The sequence below is a fragment of the Esox lucius genome, chromosome 4 (assembly GCF_011004845.1).
Source record: "Esox lucius isolate fEsoLuc1 chromosome 4, fEsoLuc1.pri, whole genome shotgun sequence".
NCBI lineage: Eukaryota > Metazoa > Chordata > Actinopteri > Esociformes > Esocidae > Esox > Esox lucius.
The window spans coordinates 14,787,855-14,814,675 of NC_047572.1; the positions used below are offsets into that span (position 1 = coordinate 14,787,855).

General features: G+C 40.0%; 1 long non-coding RNA gene across 1 annotated transcript; it reads left to right on the forward strand.

Moving 5' to 3' along the window:
• Positions 1–428: 428 nt before the first annotated feature.
• LOC109615679 lies at positions 429–14,011 on the forward strand. The gene is made up of 3 exons (XR_002196660.2): positions 429–932; positions 9,290–9,427; positions 12,594–14,011. It is a non-coding gene; the product is annotated as an uncharacterized LOC109615679 (long non-coding RNA).
• The last annotated feature ends 12,810 nt before the right edge of the window (positions 14,012–26,821 follow it).

Here is a 26,821-nt window from a genome sequence, read left to right on the forward strand (position 1 = left end):
CGCCGTGTTTGGAGGAGGAGGAATGCTGCCTATGACCCCAAGAACAAGGAATTGTTACGCATGCTAGTCTGCTAGATTAAAATGAGAGAAATACAGAAGGAATAGTGTAAATCAGTTTTGCTAGTGTGCTATATACACACACAATTGTCATACACCAACATATTTTTTTGTTTGTTGCATCAGCGATTTTTCCATCCTTTTTCACACATTGTTACACATTTGCACCATTATAAAAAAAAAAGAGAGAATTCCACTAACTCTGAAAAACAGACAAATCATTAAAAACTGTTGCAATTTATATGGTCATTTAGGAACTGGTTAGAGAGAAAGACAGAAAGAAGAAAAAGGGAAAAGACCAGCCAACGGAAGGAATGCTACATTGAGTAACCAACTGGAATGCAGAGTTATTGTGAGAGGGAGAACGGGCGACCTGACCAGGCTCGAACTACAGGGTAAACCAACATCAGCCAATGTTGTTATAATGCCACCCAAATCCTAACCTAATGAAGAGAAAAATAAGGACATTGTCTTGCTTGCACAGATAAAACCAAAATTCCAGGGTCTCCACATGAGAATTGGAGGGAGTTTGAGAAGAAAGTGAGAGAAATGATAGAGGAAAAACTGAAGACGGATCTTAGGAAGACAGAGGTGGAACGCCCACAGAACTTAGAAATCTTTCCCCGGCCCGGGTAACCAACCCAGGTCGATAGTGGTAAAATTCCTGAGGTATAAGAACAAGGCGGCTGTTATGGAGAGAGCCAAGAATTCGGGAGTTACAAACATCTTCTTCAACGAGGACTACCCCAAAGCTGTGCGCCAAAGACGTAAATAACTAACTCCAGCCATCAAGGGAGCCAGAGAGCAAGGGAACGTCGTCTACATTTGCAACCACAAGCTCATTGTCCACCCTCACACCCGAAAACCTGAAAAGGGTAAGAGCCAGGGAGTTCAGCCCCGCTTCCTGACTGATTGAGTGATGAATAATTCCATGTGTGGTTTATTTTTAACAACAGGTCTCTCTAATATGTGTAACATAAAAGGGTTAAAATATAGGATATACAGGATTTAGGCTTAGAAATAAGGTTAATTAAATTAATAACTTGCAAACATTCAAAAAGATTAGGCAAACTCAGTAACTACTGCCTCATAGGAACATTCTAGGAAATGTATCATCCATGTGTATTGCCTTTTGTTTATAATGCTGAAGCACTTTCTTGTGAATGTGTAGTTCTACATATTGAATGTAGTTTCCACAATAGTGGCAGTATTCACAAAGGCCTTAGTACCAAAGGCAGGGCCTAACATAGTGTATGAGATCATACAAAAGTTTTATACACTCTTATGTTGAAAATATAAAACAAATATACAGGCAGTGCCGAGTTCCAGGGAGGCTGGACAGGATGTTGTCAGACAGGGCTGCCCTGTCCCATCGCGCTGTAGCGACTCCTTATGGTAGGTTGGACACTTGCAAGCTTATTTGTGGTTGTTGGCCATGGAATGATGTAGACACTTATTTGAATGAATATTCCACTAAAAAGGTGGACAGATTTAGGCATGTCAAAACAGAAAACCTTTTTGTAAATGATTGGTTTGCGAGGTGTCCCTTTTTGGCTGAAAAGAGATATCAGATGGATGATCATGTGACCGGACTGCATATTTTGGTGGGGCGCATAGGAAGGTAGTGTGTTTTTTCTTTGTCTAAATTCATAACCTAGCAAGTGTTACTATATAATATATTCTTCATTTAGATTATTATCACAGCAAATGTACACAAACATTTTCCAAAAGGCAACTTTTCTATGCAAATCTGACAGAGATTAATTTTATTTCTGTATTGGAAATGTAAAAATTGGGATGATCTGAAGACTGGAATGCTAATATTACTAGATAGTGCCATTATTTTCTAGACATTAATGAGGGTAAGGCCTTCCCTTCTTGCCTTTCTAAGAGGGGGAAACTTTTGAAGTTGAGAAATTAATATAGGAGTGAAGGGAAAGACTGATGAGGGGTTTGGAGTGGGAGAAGAGGGATGGAGAAGAAGGAAAGAGTTGAGGAGAGGAGTGGAGATTAAGTGTTAAGCAGAGGAATATGAGGAGAAAGGTGAGGAGCAGTTTTCAGCAGTGTGCCGAGAGGGGTAAGAGTTGAGGAGAGGAGTGGGAAGTGAGTGATGAGGAATGAGGAGAGGATGAGAAGAGGCAAGGAGCAAGAGGAAAGAGTTGAGGCCAGCAGTGGGGAGTGAGTGATGAGGAATGAGGAGAGGATGAGGATGAGGTTAGGTGAGAGAGGAAATGGTTGAGGAATAAGAAGAGAGTGATGAGGGTGAGGCAAGTGAGCGGTGGAGAGAAGCGAGGAGAGAGGGAGGGGTTGTTTGGAGACATGCTTCTCAACTGGGATGTTATAATTACAAGGTGGATTTCCACAAATTCCTGGGGAAGTTTGCTGCCCTTAGAAGTCTATTTTTCTCCCCTAGTGCCCCTACCCCTTCTCAGTTGCCAGTCTTACAAAAATGTATATATATATACTTGTACATACGTACACATATATACTTGTGTACATACGTACGTACATACATACACACTAGCAGTTTTGCCAATTCTACTACAAACTGCTGCACTTCTAGATTTAAAGGGTGCCTTCCAACTGCTGTTGTCAGATGGTTCCACAGGGTATACAAATAGCATTTGTATCTGGACTCATTGCTGGTAACTTCATAACAGTCCAGTATTTTGTTTATTTTGCTTTTTGAAGTGTGTCCATGACCTTTGACAGAGAACCAGCTTTCTGACACTGGATCAGACACTACGCTCCAAAATACCATGTTTTTCTTCTGATTTCATGATGACATACACATGTTCATGACACCCAGTGTCAGAGGCGGACAATCAACCCCAAAACATCACTGATCCTCCTCCATGTTTGATAGTGGGGAAGGTGTTCTTTTCTTTGAAGGCTTTATTTTGTTTTCTGTGAACATTGCATTGGTATGCTTTACCAAAAAGTTCTAATTTGCAGTCATGTTTCCATAGGAGATTGTCCCAGAAAGACTGTGGCATGATTAGTTGTGTTTTGGGGGGGGGGGGGGTGCTGTTAGTCTTTCTGTCTTTCAGCAATGGGTCTGCTAAAATGCAATCCCCTTTCACTGAGTTGGCGATGGATGTTGCGAGTTAAGTGTGGTGCTTTCTCCACCATTTCAAACAATTCTTCCATCAGGTTTTGTGGCCATGTCCAAGGAGGTTGGCTACAGTGGTATGGGCCATAAACTTCATGATTACATTATGTAGAGTGGAGACAGGAACATCAATGTCTCTGGAGCTGGACTTGCAGTCTTCAGATTGTCCATGAGCTCCACTGTCATTGTTTTATACACAGTGAAACAATGTGTCACCTTCTTTATTCAGTCTTGTTTCTCTATTCAAATTGTAGTTTAAGTAGTTGATTTTATATTACACCACCGGTGAGTTCAATACCAAAAAGGAAAATCACCTGCTTGAAATATAATTTTGCCTACTTCTACAAGTTACCACAAATTTTATCCATGCCATTTTGGATTTCTTTGTAGAATAAGCTAAGCTTTTGTGAATTATTCTGATTCTTTTTTTTTCAACTGCAAACCAAAGAAGTACATACAGTACTAGTGAAAAGGTGGACACACCTATTCATTAAAGCATATTTCTTTGGTTTTACTATTTTCCACTTTCTAGAATAATAGTGAAGACATCAAAACTATGAAATAAAACATAGAAACATGTAGTAAACAAAAAAGTATTAAACAAATAAAAATATGTTTATATTTTCTTCAAAGTAACCACCCTTTGCCTTGGTGACAGCTTTGCATACTCTTGGTATCCTCTCAATTAGCTTCATGAGGTAGTCACCTGGAATGCTTTTCTAACAGTTTTGAAAGACTGCTGAGCACTTCTTGTTTGCTTTTCCTTGACTTATCCCAAACCATCTCAATTGTTTTGAGGTCAGGATATATTTTGGATGCAATGATTCGATAATGTGTAATTTAATAGTTTTACTATATTAACTATTCTACAAAGTGGAAAACAGTAAAACTGAAGAAATATGCTTTAATTAGTAGGTGGGTCAAAAATGTTGACTGGTATTGCATATGGACAGAAATTGAAATTGAAGAAATTGTGAATTACTTGAATATAGTGCAAGGGTGCTAATACTTTTGGCGATGGCTGTACATACCTAAACATATGCACATACAAACCAGAAAGCAGTAGCAGTGCAATCTCTGTGGTCTACAGCTAGACAAACACATTGTAAACCAAAATCGTAAAACATCTTCAACAGCAATTGTATGTTGCTAGCCCATTATCAACCAACACTTTCATCTGGCACATTTTTTCAAAGGGTTTATCATTAACCAACAAAAACCTTTGTCAATGAATTGAGTGCAAAGGGAAAATATAAGTTACAAGGTTGACATATTATATGTGAATATCTGGCATTCAGTAAGAAAAACGTCAATGTTAACAGTTATGTGAACCAGTTGTTATGTAAATGAACTGCATTCAGTGGGATAATATTTATTTGTGTTGACATCAATTAAGATATTTTAACAAAAAAGGGGGCAGTGTTGAGGAGGACATTTCATTAACTCGGATGAAAAGGAATGTCAACCAATTTAATCTCAAGTCAATACATCTGCATTTAATGGGAAAACAGCCACCAGCCAATACATCAGATATATAATACAAGTATACAAAATCAAAGGAACCAAAAAACAGTACAGAAAAACACATCACAGGCCCCCAGAGAAACAATTGCATTCCTCCATAAGTAGGTCCCTCAAGACTTCCTAATAAATGATTTGGCAACAATACTAAGTATGGGTTTTGCAACTCAGGTTTCTATACTTCAACAGCATATTGTATTAGGTAATTCAGAAGCTTTTGTAGTAAGGCTTTGCAATAAAAAACTATAGAACAATTATGCAATCTACAGGTTTTAACAAGGTCAATTCAACCTTTTCATACAGGATACAGTTTCAGTTGTAACAAAATGAAGGCTGCTTTTGTTTACATCAAAAAGTTGTATATGAATAATGGCTGCTGCACTTTGATAGTATCACTATAGTCAGGAACAGGTAAAAAGATCACTTTCTGTAATAGAAGCGCACTGAACATACAATCTCCTTTACAACTCACATTATTTTTATCCTTCTTAATCCAAATGCAAAATTATTTGTATGTGGAAAATCATTCAGTCTGAGAGACATTTATAAAAAAAACTATGAATTCATCAGAGACCATCTTATGAGATTTGGAAAACATTTGTATTTAGTTTTGCCAGTATTAAGCACATGTTTCAATAAACAAAGGCTCCCTGTACTGCAGCAAAGTGAAACTGTTGCCTTGACAAGATCAGATCAGCAGAGGGGGCAATTGCAATCAATCAGTCACTGACACCATAAACAGGCAAAGGTGCCCAAGCCTACCGCGGACTATGAGTTCCCGTGAAATAGCATTATTAACTGTGTCGAAAGCTTATGATAAAATCTATCAACAAAGCCGCATCATTTAGTTTAACGTCTATGGCACTGGTGATATTGTTCACAACAAAATGTGCTACTGTCATGGGGCTGCGTCCTGGCAAAATGTTGGTGGTTGTATTTTATATTTATATTATTAAATGTATGATTTGGAAGACACGAATAATGGATAGAGCTTATAGAGGACAACCGTACGGTAAGCATTTTCAGAATTTAATTATTTTAAGTATAACCTGTTCGTTATTCCATGTTGTGGCTAGCAAATTCCACTAACATTCCACTAACTCGAAATAACTAAATTAGTTGATTCTTGTTGTTGTTTTCTTATTGACACTTATGTATTGATATAAACATAATTGATATATGCTCATCTTTTCCTACAGAATATCATGTATGGACCCAAGCATCCCCATTCAGCTTCAACAGATTGATAGTAATCTTTTCTTATGCACTGGAGATCTACTGACATAAGCATAAACCCTTTCACAATCATCTATTTCCATGGAAAGCAATGTACTAACATAAGCATAAACTTTTTCACAATCATCTATTTCCATGGAAAGCAATGTACTGACAAGCATAAACTCACAATCATCTATTTCCATGGAAAGCAATGTACTGACATAAGCATAAACTCACAATCATTTATTTCCATGGAAAGCAATGTACTGACATAAGCATAAACTCTTTCACAATCATCTATTTCCATGGAAAGCAATGTACTGACATAAGCATAAACTCTTTCACAATCATCTATTTCCATGGAAAGCAATGTACTGACATAAGCATAAACTCACAATCATCTATTTCCATGGAAAGCATATTTTCCGGCTGAATACAATGTATTGACATTGTATTGAAGTTAACTAGTTGATTCTCAAATCAGTACATTGTTTTCTATGGGAAAATATAAATCTGTCTAAAAAAATGTCTGATGCTCATGACAAAAGCTTGATTAAGATAATTATTAGTTGATGCTTACCTGTTTGCATTGCCATGTGAGGATGATGGTTTCCTGTGATATCATGTTGTTTGTATCAAAGTATGAAAGTCTATACACCAAGCAAGTTACTCCGGATATGAAGGCCTGCTAAATCACCTAAATGTAATGTGTTTGACCAGATAACTCCTCACCACGTAAGAAAAGTTGCTTTTCTTTCCTTGACCTGATTAAAGATAAGTTCACAATGCCAAAACATAATTATCGCATTGTGACCATGACGCTTAATCAATAAAGTGATAAAAAAAAATGATGTTTGCACCTAAACACAATGGAATATGTTGCGTTTTGTCGGACCAGCACAATAAGAGTTTGTTTCTTTAACAACGATACATATAGTTTTATAGGACACTGTTTCATATTAACACTGTAATAATCTTGTTATGTTTGTTGTAAACAGAGGTGCCAGTATAGAAGCAACATTATCAGATCAAACCAGAACAAACCAGAAATACATTTTATAACAAGCTACCGAACAGTGATATCATTGTTCACAAATATAGAAGAACTACACAGTTCCAAAAAAGGAGTGGGATAATATTGGCATATCAGTCAAATAAATAAAGATTAGGATATTTAAATACTGGAATGTAATAGCTGACATGGGGTCAGGGATTTGAGGTTTTAGGCTAGGTAAATGTATAAGCACTTTCTGAAAACAGCTGATGTGAAAATTACTTTTTAACATGTATATTTTGATTGAATTCCGATTGGCTTTTTTATGATAAGTGTTTATTGTAGTTGGGTGAAAGGATTCTTGAATGTGTATTATTTTGACCATGATTTGACTACGTACCTAAGACCAGAATATGTATGTATGTATATGCAGTACCAGTCAAAAGTTTGGACACACTCTTTCAAGGGTATTTCTTTATTTTTTACTATTTCCCATATTGTAGAATAATCACGAAAACATCTAAACTATGTAACCAAGCAAGTGTTAAACAGATAAACATAGATTTAAATTTTAGATTTGTCAAAGTAGCCACCCCTGGTCTTGATGACAGTCTTGAAAGAGTTTCCATACATAATGAGCACTTGTTGGCTGCTTTTTCTTCACTCAGCGGTCCAACTTATACCAAACCATCTCAATTGGGTTAAGGTTGGGTGATTATGGGGATAAGGTCATCTGAATCATCACTCTCCTTCTGGGTCAAATAGCCCTTACACAGTCTTGAGGTGTGACTTGCATCAATTACATTTTGAGAAACAAACAAAAGTCTCACTAAGCGTAAACCAGATGAGATGGTAAATCGCTGCAGAATGCTGTGGGAGCACTGCTGGTTGACGCTGCTTTCAATTCTGAATAAATCACAGCGTCACCAGCAAAGAACCCCCACACCATTACACCTCCTCCTCCATGCTTCCACAGATGATCCGTTTACCCACTCTGCATATCACAAAGACCAGGTGGTTGGAACTATGTTCAAATATATAATTTGAACTCATCTACGCCAAAAGAAAGATGTCCACCAGTCTAATTTCTCATGTGTCTTGAACCTAGCAAGTCTTATATTCTTATTTGTGTCCTTCAGTAGTGGTTTCTTTGCAGCAATTTGGCCAAGAAGACCTGATTCACAAAGTATTTTCATGAATTTATTTGGGCCGCAATATAAGGTGCAGTTAATAGTACATTTCTCAATATCTGTAATTAACTTATAAATCATGGTCTCCCTTTCCTGTGGTGGTCCTCATCAGGTTAAGTTTCATCACAGCGCTAGATAGCTTTTTCGACTGCACTTGAAGACATTTTCAGAGTTCTTCAAATGTGTTTCTCTCTGTTTATTTGAGCTGTTCTTGCTATAAAGAACAGCTGCAGCACATACATAATCAGGGTCTTCTGTATACCAACACTTTGTCACAACTGATTGGCTCAAAAGCATTATGAAGAAAAGAAAATCCACAAATGAACTTTAAATAAGGCACATTAAAATGCATCCAAGGTGACAACCACATGAAGCTGGTTCATAGAATGCAAAAAGGGTGCCAAGTTGTCATTAAGGCAAAGGGTGGATACTTTGAAGAATCTAGAAAATGAAAAGTATTTTATATCTCTTTAACACTTTTTGGTTGCTATATGATTCCATTATAGTTTTTATATCTACAATATGGAAAATAATGAAAATAAATACCCTTGAATGAGTAGGTGTGTCCAAAATTTTGACTTGTACTGTATATATATTTATGAACCCTATTCTCTCTATAGCTTTTTACTCTTCAAGAGAGCTCTGGTCCAAAGTAATGGACTTTGTGGGGAATAGGCTGCCAACCAGGACATAATGGGACAGAGGGGGTGTTTGTGAGGTGATGGAGGGGGGTAGGAAGGAAGTGAGAGGTCTGTCTGCTGACTGTTGAACAAAAGACCAGTCTGCAACTTGATCCCCCTGACCAACACCCCTCACACATGCACACACACAGACACACACACACACACACACACACACAGTTGTGCATTTCTATCCTAGTGGGGACCAGAAAACAAAAAATTCCATGTTTCATAGCCCTATACTTAAAATAACCCTAACCTCAACAACCTAACATTTATGCCTAAACTTACCCTAGCCCTAATGCCTAACCTGTAATAAGTAAACATTAAAGTAACCTAAATTCTTACATTATCCCAAATTGCAAGGTTGACCCTATACCTAACCTCTTATGTAGAGATATGCAGGTGGGACAACCATACGAATCAGCAGTAGACCAGTGGTGACAGAACAAAGGGCTTGGGTATGGATGTAGGGTGAGCATTGCCTGATGGTACAATTTGCCTTTCTGCTCCATAGGCATACCCATTGGTTTTGTAGTGGAGGGAAGCTTCAACAGAAAGCCAGAGGAGTGAGTCGATGAGCGCGGTGACATCGGAGAACTTGTACAGGCTGAACACTAAGTGGACTACGGCATTCTAGAAAGGAACCTATAAAGTATACATTGATTGATCATATATTGACAAACGTATAAATATAAAGGAAAATACATGGCAAGTGGGGTATTTTCGCTAGATACAAGCAACCATGGCAAGTGGTGTATTTTCGCTAGATACAAGCAACCATGGCAAGTGGTATATTTTCGCTAGATACAAGCAACCATTGCTTGATTGCATGCATTAGAGATTCTGAAGGCCAAACCACTCTTAAATCAGTCTATTTTATATATATATATATATATATATATATATATATATATATACAGCTCTGGGAAAAATGAAGAGACCACTGCAAAATTATCTGGTTTTGCTATTCATAGGTATGTGTTTGAGTAAAATGAACAGTTTTATTTAATTCTATACATTTCTGACAACATTACTCCCAAATTCCAAATAAAAATATTTTAATTTAGAGTATTTATTTGTAGAAAATAACAACTACTCAGAATAACCAAAAAATGATGCATTGTTTTCAGACCTAAAATAATGCAAAGAAAACAAATTCATATTCATTTTTCAACAACAAAATACTAATGTTTTTACTTAGGAAGAGTTCAGAAATCAATGTTTGGTGGAATAACCCTGATTTTTTATCACAGCTTTCATGCGTCTTGGCATGCTCTCCAACAGTCTGTCACATTACTGTTGGGTGACTTTATGCCACTCCTGGCACAAAAATTCAAGTAGCTTGGCTTTGTTTGATGGCTTGATCAAATTCCAGAGGTTTTCAATGGGGTTCAGGTCTGGAGATTGGGCTGGCCATAACTGGGGTCTTGATCTGGTGGTCCTCCATCCACACCTTGATTGACCTGGCTGTGTGGCATGGAGCATTGTCCTGCGGGAAAAAACAGTTTTCAGAGTTGGGGAACATCGTCAGAGCAGAAGAAAGCAGGTGTTCTTACAGGATAACCTTGTACTTTTTCATGCGTCTTTCACAAAGGCATATCTGCCCGATTCCAGCCTTGCTGAAGCATCCCCAGATCATCACTTAGCATAGCATAGCATAGCATAGCATAGCATCATCTTCCGCTTATCCGGGGCCGGGTCGCGGGGGCAGCAGTCTAAGCAGGGATGCCCAGACTTCCCTCTCCCCAGACACTTCCTCCAGCTCTTCCGGGGGGACACCGAGGCGTTCCCAGGCCAGCCGGGAGACATAGTCCCTCCAGCGTGTCCTAGGTCTTCCCCGGGGTCTCCTCCCGGTGGGACGGGACCAGAACACCTTCCCAGGAAGGCGTTCCGGAGGCATCCGAAACAGATGCCCAAGCCACCTCAGCTGACCCCTCTCGATGTGGAGGAGCAGCGGCTCTACTCTGAGCTCCTCCCGGGTGACCGAGCTTCTCACCCTATCTCTAAGGGATCGCCCAGCCACCCTGCGGAGAAAGCTCATTTCGGCCGCCTGTATCCGGGATCTTGTCCTTTCGGTCATGACCCAAAGCTCATGACCATAGGTGAGAGTAGGAACGTAGATTGACCGGTAAATCGAGAGCTTCGCCTTGCGGCTCAGCTCTTTCTTCACCACGACAGACCGATACATCGACCGCATTACTGCAGAAGCTGCACCGATCCGTCTGTCAATCTCCCGTTCCATCCTTCCCTCACTCGTGAACAGGACCCCTAGATACTTAAACTCCTCCACTTGAGGCAGGCACTCTCCACCAACCTGAAGTGGGCAAGCCACCCTTTTCCGACTGAGGACCATGGCCTCGGATTTGGAGGTACTGATTTTCATCCCCACCGCTTCACACTCGGCTGCAAACCGTCCAAGTGCATGCTGAAGGTCCTGGCTTGAAGGGCCATCATCACTTATCCTCCACCAAATTTCACAGTGGGTGCAAGACACTGTGGCTTGTAGGCCTCTCCAGGTTTCCTTCTAACCATTAGACGACAAGGTGTTGGGCATAGCTGAAAATTTGACTCGTCAGAGAATATGACCTTACTCCATTTCTCCACAGTCCAATCCTTATGGTCTTTTGCAAAATTTATCCTGGCTCTTCTTTGCTTCTCACTGATGAAGGGCTTTTTTCTAGCTTTGCACAACTTCAGCCCTACCCCTAGGAGTTTGTTTTGAACCGTCCTCGCCGTGCACTTCACCCCAGCTGCTGTTTGCCATTCTTTTTGTAGGTCACTTGATGTCATCCTACGGTTGTTAAGTGACAGTCAAATGAGTTGACGGTCATCTCGGTTAGTGGACAGTAGTTTTTGCCCTCTGCCAGTCTGTTGCTTTGCTGTCCCCAATGTCTATTGCTTGACCTTGTTCTTATGAACCATCGTCTTTGAAATTTTCAGGATGGAAGCAACCTGACGCTCACTGTATCCCTCTGACAGTAAAGCCAGAATTTAACCCTTCTTTTCCTCACTCAAAGCTTTTCAACTATTTTGTCATACTGAATAGTTATTTTTTTTATTCAAATTACTTTTGAGGGACTACTTGCACTGTTTTTGCGATCCAGCTGGTACTAATGCAAGAGGATAGTGATGACCACAGCAGTGTGTTTTGTAACTTTTCCTTGTTAAATTAGATTTGGTTCAGGTTAAATTAGATCACCTAATCAGTACCTCATTAAGTAATATGAGTTGTGCCTGTGTTGCAATTTAATAGACACATGAATGGAATGGCTGCCATACATTTAGAAATTCTGATTTAAGAAAAATAAGGAGTGGTCTCTTAATTTTTTCCAGGGCTGTATATGCATGCCTCAGCTTCTGTACTCAAATCATTGGATGCAGTCCATAATTAAGCCTTGCGTTTTATTACTGGTGCAAATGTTTGCACTCATCACTGTCTGTTCTATGCTTCAATTGGCTGGGAGTCACTGCCATCTAGAAGGGCCCAGACGTCAGTTGATGTTTTGATTTAAGGGAGTCACGCAAATAATTCCTGACTATTGAACAAAGAAAATTAGTTGGAAGACAGTAGTTAACAAACATGCTCTCAAAACTAGATAGTGCTGGAGATACCGTAGGCCAATTTATAACTGGATAAAACTGCTTTTAAATATTTTACCCTGCACTCATGGAATGCCATTCAGTGATCTTAAGTTAAATCGTTTAGTACCTAAGACATTAAAAATGTCTTATAAATTCTATTTTCATTGTCAGTTGTGATTGTTTTTCTTAATGTATGTTTTATTTATATTTTTTGTATTTGTATTTTTGTAATCCAGGGCTCAGCTGTTAGTTGTCAACAAACAAACTGTTTAAAGATGAGGTCAAGTGCACTGCCTGCCTTGGTAGTGTGAGGGAACTGGGAAAGGTCATAAACGGAAACAAGATTTCAGCTGAGGGCAGCCCTTCTCTTCTGTCAGGCATAAACTGCAGTGGGCATCCATTTTGTTTTATAATTCTTCTATTCAGTCTGTGAATCACCAGGTATGTCTCTTTCCACACATTTAGAATTCAGTTCTTTGTTATTCAAAACTGCTTTGCTGTCATGCCCTACATTTGAGACGTGAAGTTTGAGAAGGTGAGCAATGTTTTCTAAGTTAAAAGTGGGTTGCTATTGTTTTGAACAATGGTGAACCTGACATTTCATCTCTTAATTTTGTTATTTAGATATTAATTTTGTCACTCTTCTTGTTTATGTGGTCACGTTTAAATATTATCTCTGAATCTATAGTGGGAAATACTTTTTAATTAGAACCATTATAAAAAGTATTAATTACATTTTCTTTTCTTTTCTGGGAAGTCCAGCTACAATTACTGCACCAACATTGCTCTTACTTTAGGCTGGAATGGACAACTGACATTGACAGCAAGGAATTCAAAAGAAGACAAAGACACGTGACTAAAGCAGAAGACACAAAATCTCCACTTAGAAGATATGAGTAGCCCGATGACGCCACCACTGCCACGACCAGACGTTCTCAGACTGTGGGAAAACACAGTCAGATGAAGAAAGAGCAGCTGGAGTAGCAGTTTTTTCTGGGGTTATCCAGGTCTGCCAAAACGTAATGGTCTGAAGGACAGCAGAGCCCTTGACAAAAGACTGAGTTCCATATGCTGCCAGGGACCAGGTTCTGTGGGGAGAGAATATGAGGGTTTCAGCCGAGGATGGGTAGCAACCCAGGCCAAAAAAGATAGTCAGACAGGGACAGAAACCAAAAATTTGACAGAGCTAAAAAGCACATGTCAAGAATAGTTTTTATTTATTAATGTATTTTTTTAAGCCATGACATGATCCTCAAGTGTGATAGTGGCACAGGACCGTATCCTCTTCCTCAAACTTGGTACTCCACAGAACTATCTTGGTTTCAGACGGCTGCAACTTCACATCAAATTACACTAATTACAGCGAGACACATATAATAATAATAATACAGCCACGATTGACAAACTCAGCAGGTGCACTGGTCACATTGCAGTTTGTTTGGTTGTTCACATTTAAATGAGCGAGGTGTGATGAAAGGGTCAAGCTCAAATGTCTTTTGCAATGAATTCCAGTTATCTCTGACTGGAATGAATGACGACCAAAGAAACTGTGTAATGTCAGCTTCTTATTAGTTCATTTTATTTGGGTTTTCACTTGTGTTATTTATTATACCTTTATTGTCCACTTGCTTTGTCAATGTAAACAACTTTTTTCCATGCCAATAAAACCCTTTTCATATACTTTTCTTCTTTAGCCCTTCTTTTAAATATGAATGAGAAGACAGCCTGGCTCAGGGACACAATGCCATGTTTCCACCTTGTGATTTAATCAATCAACCTTTTGATAACCTTTTAATGCTCTGATCAATACGCTACCCTGCCACTCTCAAAATTACTATTTATATATGTTTTACTGTTGTTTTCATGCCAGGCATGTATCAATTTCCTATCCATCGTACACGTCAGACCATGTGGCATCGTGATGCTGCACATGTTTGGCATGACAGCTAACAAACATGGCATTAGAGGAGTACCGTCTGGCCTCTCCACTGACACAGTGCATACATTTTGGCTATGGTTCAAAACATATGACCTCATTCTACAATCTTCTATCCATGTTTAATAAATGTTTTCATTCATGTGAGTTGAACAGAGACAAACGCCCAGTCCTTCAACACGCCACGCTCCACAGCTCACATCTAACTCTAGGCCAAGACCCAAACAAATATGGCTCCATGCTTTTGAGGCATCGCTGGTAGAGATATTTAAAGTCCACCTAAAGCTGCTTTAAGCAGTAACACAGTTGTTTTTTGGTCTGAGATCTGACAACAGCCATGTATGTAAATGCGCAGCCTTCAGGGCATGTCTGCTGCTGCAGCACTCTTTCAAATCTGTCCCACTCTCTCTTCTACTTTTCTGTCAAATAAACCATTAACATGCAGTATAAAGTGCAACAAAAAAGCTTAGCAAAGCTACAATTTTTATATGCATATGCATACAGTCCATTGCAAGGAACCATTTCAAGTCAATTATTCATATTTGCAATTTTGGTTAGTTGACGGATTCTTGAAGGAACAAGTAGTAGTTCAATGGTCCAAAAGGTTTGTTGAGAACACTGGCCTGGAGGTGTGGCTTAAGGGCATGGCTTTTTGGACTACCTGTTAAAGTAAATGTTGAAAACCCTGAAAACAGGTTAAAAATACCAAATTTGCCAAAGAAGGGATAGCTCTATGTTGGCTTATTTCATTTATGTATGCTATTCAAATATAATAATACTAAATATATTTATATATAATGGACTAACATTTGTATTGGGTTAAGGTAATCCAACAAAACATTTTTAAATACACAACATGAAGAAGTACATCATTCAGCCGAATTCTATTTGGCCTATGAGGGGTCAAGCAGACATATCGTTTCGTCATGACTAAAATGTAATTGTTTGTAAAAATTGTTCTGTAACCCTAAAATAACAGGTTATTTAAAATAGAGTCATAACTCTAACATAACAAAGCTATGTCAAAATAGATCTCTAACTCAAACCTTACATAATACAGGTTAGTTAAAAAAGATCCGTAATTGTAACATAACACAGGTTTGGCCATTAATAACACTGTAGGCAATGTGTCCCAAATTGCACCCTTTCCTTTAGTGCATTACTTCTGACCAATGGATCTTGATCAAAAGCACTATATACTGTAGGCAAAACGGTGCCATTTGGAACGTATCCTTACTCTACGTGCAATTCTCGGATTACTGTCAATTATAAGTCAATTATGCCCCTCTATGTCCTGACCCGACCAGACAAGTGAATGTGGGTCACAGGCTAGTGTGTGTACACACAATCACCTGATAATTAACATGAAGTAAACAGAGTTGAGCCAATAGGAGAGTGTCTTAATGATCTGCCGAGATCTCCCTCCCTCTCTCGCTTTTCATCCCTCTTTCCCTTCACGTCCCTCTCCATCTCAACCCCCATCCCTCTCTCATTTTCCTTCACTCACAATTGCTCCACAAAGACCTCTTTATCTCTAATGAGGGGTAAAGTGTCACATTGTTTCAAGACAATCAACCTCTCCATTAAAGAGAGTGATATATATATATATATATATATATATATATATATATATATATATATATATATATATATATATATATATATAGTAGTGTTCAGGGTATACTGGTATTGTAGGTCCTACAAATCTAAAGATCAATGTGGCTATGTTAAACACTTTTTTGAAGTTATTGTGAAAAAAATTCAATTTGCATATTAGAAAAGTTTCGGTGCCTAAGAAAAATATTCAGATCCCATCCCGTTCTCAAAATGTTTGTGTTTAAGATTTAATTAATTCATAATTAAATACATATTTTGGGGCATCTACCTTCACACAATACCCCATAGAAGTCTGCCAATTTATTGAAAATCTGAAACTTTAATGTCATGTACATAAGTATTCGTAAGATAGGCATGACACTTAAGCCACGTTTCCATCAGAAGTACCCGGAACCTTTAGTCCCAGGAACTACTTTTCAAGGAATTGAAAGTTTCCTTCAGCCCACTATCGTGTGTGTTTCCACCACGGTCTAAAGACCTGCGAAGATTAGGCAAATTAGTGCAGTGACTTATGTTATTACCCTGACGTATGTACCACACGCCATACAAAGCGCTTGACAGGCATCTTTATCAGTTTTGCCAACTTAGCGACTTTGCCGCTATATTTAGCGAGTATTCAAACATCTCTTGCGACTCTTTAAAATCTTTTTCTAGTGTTATTGGAGACTTTTGGCGTCTGACGTGAAAGCACGTATCATCCTTTCTCTTCTCAACGAGCAGCGGGTGCTGCCGTGGGCCCCTCCCCTGTCCCAAAGCACTCACAGGCGGCCGCTAGCTGATCCCGCCCTGGCTTCCGTTCAGGTTGGGATGTATATGTAAAATGTTCTTTGTCTAAAATAAATCACTGCACAAAAAAAATAAATCCATGCATTTGACTCACACAGCCTCAGTCACTTACTCACCTCGTCCACTGTTCCAGAATTGTGACATTAAAAAAAAAGAATCGATAGAAGAAAGTTAATTTGTGGTTCTAACAATATTTAGGGTTTTTTACTCACTTTTAATCTCTCCCATAACGTTATTCCACTCTCTTACAGCGTCCATCACAATTACATGCACATGGCCAATTATGCAAAGCTAATGACGTCATTTATCAACTTCTATGGACTTTTAGGACAGCCAATAGCTACTTTCCTTACTGAGGAGTTGGCAACACTGATATGCGAAAACTGCAATAGCACCGTAACCATGGAGGTGATTCGAGTTGTGCGGCTGTTGATCGCGAGTTATTGGTTTGCAAAGAGACGAGCAGTGGTAGCAAAGTGGATTCAAAATGTTCCAAATGCTTGACTTAAAGCAAGTAAACAGATTTTACGAGCAATTGCGGAGATTGACCGTGAGATGCCTGAGATGGATTCACGCCATCGTGCATACATTTTTTTTGTTTGATTCAATAAATATTTCAGCAGTAAGCGAGACAGTCTGTGGCATTTCTTCTGTTTTCAGGTTTACACAAACAGCCACTATACACACATATTTGGTTCCAAAACTATTTATTTATCTGCAGAAATGTAGGCGCACAATACAAATGTGCAAAACACAGGTATAAATGACAACTCAGTTTCCCGGAGTGAATAATGTTCAGCTCACCTTAACATTACAGATCGCCGTTTCCAATTCCCGCCGGAATTGGTCCTCCACTCCACTAGTGGAAAATTCAATTGTTTGGACAATTGTTAAGAAATGCACACACCTTTCTATACAAGATCCCACTCTTCACAGTGCATGTCAGATCAGAAACCAAGCCACGGAGACCAAGGAACTTTCTGTAGACCTACAAGATAGAAATGTGTAGAGGAATTGATCTGAGGAAGATTGTTTTATTTATTAATTATATATTGAAAGCAATTCTCTTCCTGGAGCTGGCACCCTGGCCAAACTAAGCAACCGGGATGGAATGGCCTTGGTCAGGGAGGTTACCAAGAACCCAGTGGGCACTCTAAAAGACCTGTATGGTTTCTCATCAGAGATGGGAGGACCTGCTTAAAGACAACCATCTTTGCATAACTCAATCAATCAGGCCTTTATGGTACAGTAGCTAGCCAGAAGCAAAATCCTGAGTAAAAGGCATGTCACATGAAGTTTCAATAGGTCTGAATGCCAAGCGCGACATCTGGCTATAACAATGTTCCACCCATCACATGGATAATACCATCCCTATGGTAAAGCCACACATTTCACGTTTTTGCTCTGTTATTCTGGGCAGTATTGTGTTTTTTTACTGTTATTTATCCAAATTAACACATAAGTCCAAGGCAATACATTCTGTGATGGCAAAGTTGTTTTAAGCTGAATTTTGCCTACATCATTTTGTATTTTGATTTGGAGTTGTAGGACCTATGTAGCTTTCCCAGCTTTCCAAAAATTATTTAGGAAAATTATTTGATACAACAATGTGTCTTCAGTGTTATTGTATATAAAATTGCTTCTACAAAATTTACCAGGATTTCCATTAAATCATATATTTTTTTGGGGGGAGGGAGTTATTTAATAATTGATTGATTTGTCTATATCCTGTGTCCTAAAGATTGGATAAGGCCAGTATCCAAAATTATTATATTATTTTATTGATTGAGAATAAAATCTACTTATTGTACATTTTCCCACAGCATAATGTGCTTCCCCTAATATTGTAGATCAGCCTGTGTGCTTCCTAGAGAAAAACCTAAATCAGCTCTTTGTTCAAGAGACTCTACTGAATATAGAACATATTTGTATACATTTTTAGCTCCCACTGGTAATTATTAAGGAATGTATTTGTAAGTGAACCTGATGAGGGAGATTTTCCACTGACTCCTTTTGGTTCATCACACATGCACATTCCAAAGACTCTCCTGATTTGAATGGATAACTTCTGATTTTGTAGCTCCAACCATTTAGTCATGGCGATTGTGTAATGAAACAATACATGCACCACTGACGACTCCAGGTGAATTTGGCTTTATTTAAGGCTCTGTGTGTCTTAGTGGAAAATGGTAATGATTAGCACATTCCCCTGGCTCATCCCTTTCAACTGATATTTACAGACGTCAGAGTGACGTCTGTCTTGTTAGGGAATCCCATCTCTGTAAAAATACAGCAAATGATGCATTCGGGTTATGCATTTGCTGTAGGATTCTGCAGAATACAGTGCGGTGTGGCTAGCACAAGCATTAGGGAATTGGGAGACATATAACGACATGACCAAATTCAATCACACCCAAGTGATGATAGACTCTGCTGGATTAAGTATGCTAAGAACACATTTTTATTTACAGAAATTACCTCGGAGCAATTAGGCTTAACTGTCTTGCTCAGCAACAAAATGACAAGGATTTCCACCTTGTTGGTTGGGAGATTTGTACCAGCTACCTTTGTTTAACTGGACACTGGTAACCACTAGTCAACCCCAACGGCCAAGTATGTCTGTCCATGCACGTGTGCTTGTGTGTGTTCTTGTGTATGTGCACTCGTTCCTAAAACCAACCCCTACAACACCCGACCACTGCGACACTGAACATGGTGAATTGGAGAAGTACCAACGTTGGCCACTAGGCTATCTTGCCAAACCATTCATTTAATATTTTGCACATGCACATAACAATAAGAAAAGTGGAGAAAGTATCCAAGATGTACGACCACTCGGAAATGGTTTGTGGTATTGTAATACTACTCGGTTTAGTGAAACTTCGTTCTGTATCATATTATTAGTGAAATGTTGTCAAAGTGACAAAACTAAAATATGCCCTCCAAGGCTCCAATATTAGGGGCTCCAGTAATCCACATAACACAAAAAGAAGCTGTCAAGAGGCAGTTGCCTCATTGATACCCAAAACTTGGCTGGCTCTCTTACGTAATGAAGGCATGTATGCCCAATTCACCAAACGGATCATTAATTGCTCTTCCCGCCCCCCCCCTCTCCTTTTGAATGGGTACAGCCCTATGCTGCCTGAGCCACCCACCGAGGCACCATGGCCTCATGTCCCTTATGTCTCACACTCATTAAACTGGCCTTTTGTGTTGAAAGCTGCCCTTCTTTTGTCCGTTCTGTGCCCACACGCCCACCCTACAGGAAGAGGGCGACCACACGGGTCTCAGAACACAGTGACGTCGTCTCTGTCTCTCATCGCCGTGAGGACAGCAGGACGGAGCAGCCAAGGTGAGCGATCACATGGGTGTTCTCTGTGGGCCTTATCACTGAATCAATCCCTCCTTTGTCCTGCTCGGTAGTGGGAGAGAGAGCCCTAGAGTTCTGGTCAAAAGTAGTGCACTACGAAGGAAACATGGTGCCATTTTCATTGCGGCACCGGTCAAATTGCTCTGACCTATAGAGCTCCAGTCAAAAAGAGTGGGTCGTATAGGGAACAGAGTGTCATTTCAAAATCAACCTGAGTCGAAAGTTCTGGTCAAAAGTAACACACTGTGGTATGAATAATGTGCTACTTTGTATGCAGCCCCTTAGACAGTAATGAGACTGCCTATCTGCCAGGAGTGCAGCAATATACCTCTTACTGACCTAACTCTATAATAGCACATTGTTTGAGGCCAATAAAAACAAGGGTCTGAGAGGTAGAATTTTCACACCACTTGGAGTGAGAAGCCAAAACTGGCATAGATACTGGGCCTATAAAAGTGCTCTTTTCACGAGTCAGGTGAGTTTACAGACCTGGGACGGCTTTAAAAGGAAAGAGAGCGAAAGAAAGAGAGGAGAATGAGGACAACAACAACATGGGGGACAATAGCATGCTCCACCTCTTTACAAGCAAAAACATGAGACATGAACACACACAGTAACTGACAAAATTAGCAGCTAGCTGCCAGCTATCATCTTCAGCTTCCTCGAAGACTTGAGGATAGGCCCTCTCTGGTATCACCATTCCTTAAATATTTAGGAGGCTTCCATGGTCTCACTCTCACACCCGCGCTCTCTCTCTCTTCTGATCACTCTCTTTCCCTCCCTCTCTCTCTCCCTCCCTCTCTTTCCCTCTCTCTATCTTTCTATCTCTCTAGGATATGTGAGATGTCAGCCAACGAGTCAACACCAGGTGAATATTCGCTTAGAGATAGTGGGAAGAGTTCAGAATGCTGCTTCAGCTCAGGCCTTGTGACCAGATTCCACTAATTAAAGGAGAATTTCACTATTTTACAACTCAACGTAAATTATTCCTTAAAAACACCTAGGCCCAGCGAGGTCCAGTAGTCTGGGACACTGCCTCCAGTGCACGCATTCAGCAGCATGGGCTGGAAGCAGAAGCCCAGACTTGAACCCCAGAGATCATCTTGGCTGTGCGCTTCAAGTCGTTGTTGTGCTGAATGAGGAATCTCTCCCCCAGTCTGAGGTCATGTGTGCTCTGGATCAAGGACCTCTTTGAATTCTACTCAGTTCATCCTTCCCTGAATTCTGACCAGACCCTGCCTTTGAGAAGCATCCCCATAGCATGATGCTCCCACCACCGTGCTTCACTTCAGGGTTGGTATTAGCCGGGTGATGAGTGGTACCTTGGTTTCACCAGATGTACAGCTTGGCATTCAAACCTAATAGTAGAAGACAGAATATTTTTTTCACTTCATGCTCTCATTGAAATGCCTTTGTCATAATCCCCTTACTGAGGAGTGGCTTCCATCTAGCCACATAAAGGCCTGAACGAGTGCAGCAGAGATGGTTGCACTTCTGTCAGGTTTGCTTATCTCTGCAAATAAACTTGGTTAAAGTGGCCATTTGGTTCTTGGTCACCTCCCTGACCTATTGTGTGTTGTGGGATATTGCACAATTCTTCAAGAAGAAAAGCAGTTATTTTAAGAAAGGAAGAGGTGGAAATCTTCTTTGCACACTAGAACATCCCATGAAGGTTCCATGATGTTCAGCTCTGGTGACTGAATGTGTTTCACCTCATCCTGGTGTTCATAAACAACCCTTGAAGTTGTTTAGCAGTGTTTATGGGGGAATAATCATCTTGGAATCTTGGAACATCATAAGGGAACAGTATTTGCATCATTGGGTGCCCCTGGTCCTGTAAAAGGGCCATACCGGTAGTACATGTAGGGTATAATGTGTCAGAATTGTGATTTATGGCCCTGGAGGGTGGGACTTCCAGATTGATGTGACAGGTGGGCGGGACATCCAGACAGGTGTTATAACAGGAGGGTTATGTTTGATGATTAACAAATGGACCTTAGGGTTCCGGAAGGTTAAATACCCAGGATATAAATAAGTGTTGTGTCAGCTGTAACATGTTTGGTGTTCAACAAAAGGGTGCCAGGGGTCCAGCAACTCTATTCTGACAAGTGGTACAACAGATGTAAACTTCCATGTTTTACAATGTGCGTGTAACATGGTGTTTTTCCACAAGCATAGAGTTACACGTGGAAGACATGCTTTTTGTGTAAGATATAAAGAAGGGGTTATGGACTTTTTAACAAGAGATGGGCCTTAAGATCAGATCTGCCCTGTAGTAATGGTCCCTTTTTAACCGCTATTACAAATTGTAGTATATGCAGGTTGAAAACCATCCCATGTTTCACGGTTTGTAGTCCAACACAGCACTACAGTAAACAAACATCGCATGAGCAATGCTATTATTTTGAAGAAACAGTCATGGCCTGGGCCAACATATATTACGCATAGGTGGATTGTGTCGCAGTTTGGGTTTTAAAATATTGTTATAAATAAAAACAAGGATATTGGTACATGTGTATGTATGAGCAATGGTGAGTTTTGTAATAAATTTTTTTGTTTTAAGTGAGCATTAACTTTTAATTTGCATTATATGGCAAAACATTACAAAGTTACCCGCCAGGTAGCGTATAAATTTGCATGAACAACGGTGAATCGTTGACAGGTCAGGATATGTTATTTCAGGTAATTAAAACATTCGTAAAGGAGTCTTTTGAAATTGTATAACGAGGATCAACGCGAGATTGTTTTCCACACATTGGTAGAAATGTTTAATAATAGGCAACGTTGGTAAAAAAAAAACTGTAGTATTTGCGATTACCGGTTTGTGTTAGTATGGGCGTATGCTGTCACTTCCGGGTAAGATGTGCTGCATTCTCGTAATGAACCAACTGGTGAAATCTGATTTTTGATTGCTGTATTATGGTCTTGTGTTTGTTAAATGTTGAACAGATTAATGGTGATATGGTGACAGCCAGCATTTATATGTAAGCAGATGAGTTTATCGTTAATATATAAAATTATATGATGTGATGTCACGGCTGAGCCGCGATAACTAACGAGAATGGCATTTCTACCAGACAGGAAGTATCAATATATTTGGTTGTCAAACGTCAACAATCATCAGAACTAAATAGTTACGTTTTATCCAGAATTTTAATCATTGCAGGCTGTATAGTTCTAACAGAATTTCTATCTAACGTGAAGAACAATGAAATGTAACCAATGGCGTGACTTGCTGGAGGCCCCCTGGCTGCGATGTAAAGACAGCTGTTGTTTCAAGGGTGGAGTATATAGTTTCTGTTGTAAGTACAAGTTATTTTATTTGAAGTAATTGATTTTAAATGTGCTGCAATTACAAACGTTAACAAACGAGACATTTGAACTTTTTAAGAATGTGTAAATCAATTTTATGATTGCGCAATCCATGCATTTTTAGCTGTCTTTCATATTGCCTGTTTAAATCTTCGGTTTAGGTTGAGCGGAATTAAACACCAGCCATGTTTGGTAAACCAAATTTTGGGCCTTCAAATCTTGGTAAGTAGACTTTTGACATTATTGTTAATCAGCTTTAATTATCTGTATACGCTTGTTAATCCTCTTTGTATTTAGACCAAGTGACCAGCATCTGTGTCGGTTGGACTGGGCGGTTGTGATCTTACACAACCTGAGCAGATACTTTTTGTGTAAGGTTTTTACAGAAACTGCGCTGTATGTAAATGTATGTTTGAGTTAGAATATTTTAACCTGAAAAGTGGATCCTTATTTACATGTTAAGCTAGAGAAATGGCGAAAGATAATGCTAACAACCGACCAGACATGGAACAGCCAACAACCTCTACACAGAATCAGTCGACCACACCCCAAAATACAAATGAACCAACCATTACTTTGTTACACAGCGATGCACACAATAATCCTCAGATACAACGCTTGTTAGCCGAGCTTAGTAGCCCCCATTTTTCACATGATCTAGTTGACTGTCCCTCGAGCTCTCTGATGCAAACTCAGTGCAGTGATGGCAATGTTAGAGGTACACAACTTAATGCGTTTGACAATGTTGAATTACAACAGTTGATACATTTACAAAATACTGGTGAAGTTGGTGATTTTGGCACATTCTATGAAAGTATCATGGCAGACTTGGATACTTTCATTGTTAGAGCTTCAGACTTTGTACACGGGCCTGGTGATCGTCTGCAGATTGAGTTGATTGGTGAATCTCTGATAGATCCCGTACATGTGACCATGAGAGCGGATGAATATAATGAACACAAGTTTGGTAATTTACTAGAAAGTGTTATGCAGAGTAATGCTGAGATTATGATTGATGCTGGTGGTACAAATTGTCAAATACCCGCGAGTGTGATGCCCTGCGACGTAAAGCTCAAACACTGTTGATAGAGCAGATTATAAATAAAAAAAGAAGGCATTTATATGTGGCTGTGAATAATGATTCTACATGTTTTTCTGTTTGTTTGATGGGTATGTTGAACCCGCAGTACACATGCTGAGGCCCTGATTAGTGGTCGTGAGTTACATAAGGGCGCTGGTTTAGCATTAGCTGATTGTGTGGCATTCACAGATATTGTTCAGGTTGAAGAAATGACAGGGTGTAAAATTGTTGTCTTTCACCGAACACGGGATGGTCACTTAACCAAGTTTCAAAACAGCGAGGACACCCACCCTAGAACTGTCTTTATGTACTTACACGATAACCATTTCTACGGTATCATGAATCTGAAGGGTTTTCTGGGTGTGTCTTATGTCTGTGACTGGTGCTATACCGGTTTCAACACACGTGGTGATCATGGTTGTAAACATAGCTGTAGTGTCTGTCTTCATGAAGATTGTCATACCCAACCCCCGTAACACAAAGCAGTGCCCTGACTGCAAACGGATAGGTTATTCAGATTTTTGTTATAGCCAGCATAAATGCTTGAAGCACCACAAAAGTGTGGATCGTTGGGTTGGGCAGGTGTGACCAGAAGAAATACTGTGTCGATTGTGGCTGTTATTACAATGTTAGTATTACCAACTATAAAGCGCACAGGTGCATGGCTAACATGTGTCCCAATTGTAACGTGGATCTTGCGGTTGAAATGAATCATCAGTGTTTTATAAAACAGTCTGGGATTTCACCAGGACATCAAATGATCTTTTTGCAGATTACATGAGAACATTCCTGAAGCACAAGCAGGAAGCTAGTGGCTTCCTGCCATCTGTGGTTGACTATGAGGCTAAAGACCAGTATATCCGTGAATATCATGAAATGGAGGGTGTGCAGCTTGACAAGGAAAACATTGTTGTAAACAGTGCTAGGCGACCTTTGGCTAAATTGGCAATGAATAGTCTTTGGGGTAAGATGGGTGAGCAGACTAACCTTATTAACACAATGTTAATTACAGATCCGTAGGAGTTTAGCCTCTACCTTTTTTCCAGTGAAATAGAAGTTGGTTATTTCTCTTTAATCTCAGACACAGTTGCGATGGTACAGTGGCGTTACACAAAACAGACACCAATCAAACCACGTAACGGCAACATTTTTATTGCCGCGTTCACAACCGCTTATGCTAGACTCGAGTTGTATTCACTCTTGGAGAAGTTGGATAGACGTATACTCTACACAGACACTGATTCAGTGATCTTTGTCACACGCCAAGGGGATTGGGTGCCCCCACTGGGGCCATTCTTGGGTGACTTGACAGATGAGTTACCAGATGGTGACAGCATCGTACAATTTGTTAGTGGCGGGCCAAAGACATACGGTTACAAAACCGTTAAAGGTCTGACCTGTCTCAAAGCAAAAGGCATTACGCTCAACAGCTACAACACAACCATTGTTAACTTGGAGACGCTGACACGACTGGTTGATAACTTTGCACAGGGCGAGGGTGGTGATGATGATCACGTCCTTGCTAATGCAGACACAATTGCTATAGATAAAAGAACATTCACATTGAAAAACCGAGTAGTGTCTAAGCATTTCAGAGTTGTGTATAACAAGCGTGTACAGTTCCCTGATTACAGCACAAGGCCTTATGGGTACTAAACCACATTCTAGGATGGATAGCGGTTTTGACCCGCGACTTCAACACCCGTTCAGCTGTGTCATTAGTGGCCCCCGTAACTCGGATAAAACATATTTTGTGAAGATGTTGTTGGATAATGCTGATGTTGTTTTCTCCAAAGAAATTCTAAATATCATCTGGGTTTATTCATGTTGGCAACCAATGTATGATGGAATGTTGAAGGTGAGGGAGATTACTTTTATAGAAGGTCTACCAACATCGCTGTGTGATGACAATCTGCTACCGATTCAGAAAAACAACCTTTTAATTATTGACGATTTAATTATTGACGATTTAATGGGTTATTGCTGGAGCTATATTTCGCCTCCCTCAGCCCTCACCCGGGGGATAGGGAGAAGGTCTCGGCCCTTGTCTCCTGCCTGAGGGGCAAGGCGTTGGACTGGGCCAACTCCGTTTGGTCTGCTAACGGGCCGGAGTTGGCCCATTACGAAGTGTTCGTTGGCCTCTTTAGGGCTGTTTTCGATCATCCACCCGATGGCAGGGAGGTCGGCGAGCGACTAGTGCACTTCAGGCAGGGGACGAGGAGCGTGCAGGCCTTCGCCCTGGAGTTCAGGACCCTTTCCGGTGCAACTTACAGCCTGACGTCTGTAGGTAGCTAGCATGCTGGGACGCCATGTTGACGTTTGACCAGCTCGTCGACATGGCGATCCTGCTGGACAACCTGCT